The following is a 5,311-nucleotide window of genomic DNA, read 5'->3' as shown; positions in this document are numbered from 1 at the left end:
GGGGGCCCATGAAAATCCTGATTTTTTTTTTTGTGATGTTTTATTTCGAATGAATTGGGCCCTCCAATTAACAATTTATTAATATTTCAAATATATTGATAACATCAACTGAGGGAATGAACTTGAGTCACAGTCCTCTCAACATATTGGACATTCTGGGGGCCCCCCTCTTGGAGGCGCAAAATGGTTTAGTCCGCCCGACAGTGACCGGAGACAAGTGTAACGTCAGTGAGCCCAGATTGAAGGACCTGGGGGCTAGACATCATGCTGTCCAAAAAGCAGAAATCAGGTTATCAAAAGAAGAAAGAAAGGAAGGAAAAAGAAAGAAGGCAGAATGAGGGGAGGCAGCTGTTGACGGCTTCCTTTCCCAAAGGTGAACCGAGTTTACTTGTTATGCAAAGTCCAATTAAAGTTAACGTAGTCCACGTCAGGCAGCTGCTGCTGATGTTTGTATGCTCACGTGAAGTCGTTAGCTTAGCTAGTTGCCAACCAGGCTGCTTGCGGCTTTAAGTATAAAGACAATTATGAGTCGGCTAACGTTAGTTGTCGACATTAACCAGTTTCAGAAACAAACAGTGGCGCAGCCGCAGCAGCTGGAGCAGCAGTGGCCAGTCCTGGCAGCTCTTCTGAAGATGAGCCTGAGGTTAGAGATGAGCAAAGACAAGGTGAGATCGTTGTTCAAGTATTCAAGGGCGAGCTCCCCCCCCTTATGTTGGTATGTTGGTAACCTTTTGGTTCAGTGCGTGTGCTGTAGCCTATTGTCTACTAACACAGCAGAGCTGAAAGTGAAACTCCGTGCTGAGACTTAATAAATGTTCCACCTAGCAATTTTTCTGCTGCATATATCAACATGTAAATAGCCTACCAGTATCACTGTAGGCTCAAGTGCACACTAGTAATATATTAAGCAATAAAGCAATTTATTATTTTTGTCTGGTAAAAAGCCTTAGTAGTGTAGTGCTGTGCTTAAAAGCTATTGTCAATGCTCAATAAATTCATGTTACCAAAGCCAATGAATAATCATGTTAAATAACTGTGATTGATATTGTAATCACAGTTATTTAACATGAATAATCATGTTAAATAACTGTGATTACAATATCAATCAAAAATAATTGTGATTGTTATTTTTGCCATAGAGAGAGAGAAAGAGAAAGAGAGAGAGAGAGAAAAGGAAGGGCCAAGTGAGGGAAATGCAGAGTTGTTGTTGTCAGAGGACCCAGGACTGTGGCCAGACAAGCTAACTGCTTAGCAGAGAGAGACTCTAGTTTGCAGACTGGCTAGTGAAAGTGTAGACCTGACCAAAGTGGCACCCAAAGACAAGGAAGGCAAAGCATTCCCTGTCTATCTTCAATACGTTAAATCGGCCAGTGGGCTTGAGAAGATTAGGAGGGACTGGTTGATCCACAGTGACAGTGCAAAGGCTCTGTTCTGCATCCCATGCCTTCTGTTCTCACATGAGCAGACAAGGCCATCTAAAAGTGCACTGAACAGCAAGGATGGACTGAAGTTATCAGACATTAAGTGGCAAAAAATGTATAGAAAGTTCCCAGAACATGAGACACACACTCCCCATAAGCAGTGCTATGTAAAATGGAAAAGCCTTCAGCACTCATTATTGGTAGCCACAGGAGTTGATGGGCACCTTCAAAAACAGTTCCAGACAGAAGCAGAGAAACATACCAAGATCTTAGAGAGGCTTTTGGATGTAACTCTTCATTTGGCTTCAAGAAATCTTGCATTCAGAGGCAAAACCTCAAATTTGGATGATGTCAATAATGGCAATTTTCTTGGAACCCTTGAGTTGTTGGCCCATTATGATCCCTTCTTACATGAGCACTTAGAAAAAGTAAGACAAAAGAAGAAAGGGTCACGTTTAACTCACTACCTAAGTCCAGACACGCAGAATGAGTTTATTGAGCTCTGTGGCAAAAGAGTGCTCAACACTATCCTGAAAGAAAGAGAAGATGCAATATATTACTCTGTCATATGTGACTCAACACCAGACATATCTCATACAGAACAGAACGTGCTATTGGTAAGATATGTACATCACGACAAAGAAGACAGTGGTGTTTGGAAGATAGTTGAGAGGTTTATCGAATTCAAAGATTTTCACAAGAAGACAGGCCAGGAAATTTCTGAAATGATTCTAGAAGCGTTGCAGTCCAAAGGCATACCCTTACAAGAATGTAGAGGACAAGGATATGATAATGGAGCCAACATGTCTGGGAAGGTGAAAGGAGTACAAGCTCAGATTTTAAAAGTCAATCCACTTGCTACATTCTCCCCCTGTGCTTCCCACACCCTCAATCTGGTTGGTGTTCATGCAGCTGAGTCATGTTCAGAGGTTGCAACATTTTTTGGCTCTGTAAACCATCTTTATAATCTCTTCAGTGCTAGCCCAGAGCGATGGGCAACCTTGAAAGAAAAGACGGGATGCTCTCTTCATGGTCTCTCTGACACTCGATGGAGTGCCCGCATTGCTGCAGTACGAGTTGTGGCAGCTCACTTGCCCTCCATCCTTGAGGCACTAGAATGTGTCTTAGCCACCTGCAGTCTGACAAGTGAAGCCAAGTCCGAGGCAAATGGTTTGATCAGTTATTTTAAGACCTTTGATGCCATCGTCCTTCTTACTGTGTGGGTAAAGATTTTGCAGTGCATTGAAAACCGAAATGTGATTCTTCAGGCAGGAGATATTTCTCTGGATGTTGAGGCTGCAAACATCAAGGCACTACAAGAGGAAATGCAGGCTCTCCGCAATAGATGGGACTCGCTGCTTGCAGAGGCCTCCCTAGTAGCACAAGCAATGGACGTCCCTGATCATTTTCGGAGTGAAGAGAGACGAAAGCGGAAAAGGAAATGCATGCCTGATGAAATGACACACGAAGATGCAACTACTGAAGACAGTGCCGAAAATGTATTCAGGAACAATATATTTTTTGTTGCAATGGATAGCATCATCAGTGCCTTGAGTGCAAGGTTCCAGACCACAGCAAACATATGTGAAACATTTGCACCTATTCTGAAGCTGACTGATATGACTGAAGCGCAGATAAAAACAACATGCCGGGCACTGGCAAAAATATATCACATGGATCTCTCACAAGAATTTGAAAATGAAGTGCTACACTTCCGCACCATATATGATGCTACATTTCCAAAAAATCTGTCCTCTCTTGAGCTCCTTAATGCCATCTGGAAGATGCAGCTACAGAGCATTTTTGGAGAACTTTGTATTGCTTTGAGAATTTTCTGCACACTTCCTGTCACAGTTGCAGGGGGTGAACGGGCTTTCAGCAAGTTGAAGCTGGTTAAGAACTACCTGAGATCAACAATGGGCCAGGATAGACTGAACAGCCTCGCCATTCTGTCGATTGAAAGCCAATTAGCCAAACAATTGGACTTTACAGGTCTTATTAGTGACTTTGCAAACAAAAAGACCCGTCAGTGGGCATTTACTGGGATGTAAATTACATCTTTACATATCATGTCAGCAAGGCTTTATTTCTTTCTCTGCAAGCTGAAGAACAATTTGACAGTTGACATTTGTACTATCGCAGGCTCTATTGATAATATGACATAGGACATTGATGGAAAAAGCAGAAACCAGTCACAACTTCTTTTTTTCACATTGAAACAATATTTTTCTGTTCATTTCTACTGCACCTTCTCATTACAAAAGTAATGTAGCTTATTTGATTTGATTCTGAGTGTACAGTTGTCTCCTGTTCGAGAGTAAATGTTTGTAAATCAAAATTTGCACGTGTCATGGATCAAAACGTTAGTACACAAACCAGATGTAGCCTAATGTTTTAGGTATTTGAGCACAAGTAGGCCAAATGCATCAATACAGGTGGTGAATGAAAGAACAACTCATCAATCTGATCTGATTGTAGCTTAAAACCTTATTTATGCTTTTTTATTTTAAATAAATACCCCTTCTTTTTTTCCCTTTTTTTTCCCCCTCTTTTTCACTTGCCTAGTGTACTGACATGGATAGGGGCCCACTGACATTGAGAGTGTACAGGGCCCAGAATTTGCTGCTACGCCCCTGCAGACACTGATGGCATATTAGGTGAAATTGGATAAATTGGATAATTTCAACCACTAACCTGACGATTAGTGGTTGAAGAACACTGGTGTAAGTGTCAGCGTTTTACATGAAAAATCCACAGAACAAGCAGTCAATACCGAGTAAAAAAGGGCATGTTTTCTGAACCCCAAAACATAAATAACACCTTACCGTTGCTGGTTTATGGTTATAATCCACGTTAACTTTTCCACCTGGCCCCTGTGATTCATTGTCCTTGTGTTACTCTGTCATTTTTATCGACATTTTTAAGTATGAACACATATTGGTACGTTTTGTTTTTTTCAGATTTGCATCATATGACTTGCTGATGCGTTTCTGGGCCATGATCGAGCCCGCTCTGCCATCCATGGTCAGTGTTCGCCAAGGACAGAGAGGAACTCTCATGGACTCCACTCACTCAACCCATTGATGAGTTCTTCCTGTTCTTAAATGATCTTGCCCTTGGATCCAAACAACGGGACCTTGCTGACCGGTACGGTGTCCATCAGTCCACGGTCAGCCGGATCATCACAGCATGGAGCAACTTTTTATTTACAGTACTCGGCTGAATTAGGATCTGGATACCTGAGGACCAGATATGTAAAAATCTACCTGCAGACTTCAAGGATTTCCCTGACACTACAGCCATCCTTGACTGCACTGAGTTGAGGTGTCAGTGCCCATCTTCCCCTCTCCTCCAGAGTGAAGTGTTTCCATCTTATAAATCACACTGCACTCTGAAGGGGCTGATTGGGATCGCACCACACGGGGCAGTGACATTCATCTCAGGACTATATGTGGGTTCCATCAGTGACAAGCAGATCACACGTGAATCTGGTCTCCTCACCCTCTTAAAACCTGGGATGGCTGTCATGGTGGACAGAGGCTTTCTTATAGACGACATTGTACCCTGCAAGATTTACAGGCCAGCATTTCTCTCCGGCAGGTCTCAGATGTCTGCAGATGAAGTTAGGGAGACCCAGGCCATAGCACGCCTCAGGGTGCATGTGGAGCGCCTCATTCACAGAGTCAAAGAGCACAAATTATTTGACTCTGAAATTCCACTAGGTGTTTTTGGGATAATCAACCAACTGTACACTGTTGCTTGTCTGCTCACCAATTATGAAAATGGCCCACTAGTAAAGGCTTGGGCAAAGAAGCCTGCCATCTGAGCAACTGCAGGACAGTAGATTGTAAATTCACTTTTCATGTTGTTATAGTTTTGTACTTACAATA

The 5,311-nt window shown here is 42.6% G+C and overlaps 1 long non-coding RNA gene across 1 annotated transcript; it reads left to right on the top strand.

The window, feature by feature from the left end:
* Positions 1-244: 244 nt before the first annotated feature.
* On the top strand, positions 245-5,311 carry LOC115777223 (uncharacterized). Its single transcript, XR_004019602.1, has 3 exons — positions 245-373; positions 561-665; positions 4,382-5,311. It is a non-coding gene; the product is annotated as an uncharacterized LOC115777223 (long non-coding RNA).

This window comes from Archocentrus centrarchus, unplaced genomic scaffold (assembly GCF_007364275.1).
Source record: "Archocentrus centrarchus isolate MPI-CPG fArcCen1 unplaced genomic scaffold, fArcCen1 scaffold_45_ctg1, whole genome shotgun sequence".
Classification (NCBI taxonomy): Eukaryota; Metazoa; Chordata; class Actinopteri; order Cichliformes; family Cichlidae; genus Archocentrus; species Archocentrus centrarchus.
This window is presented reverse-complemented; position numbering and strand designations above follow the sequence as displayed.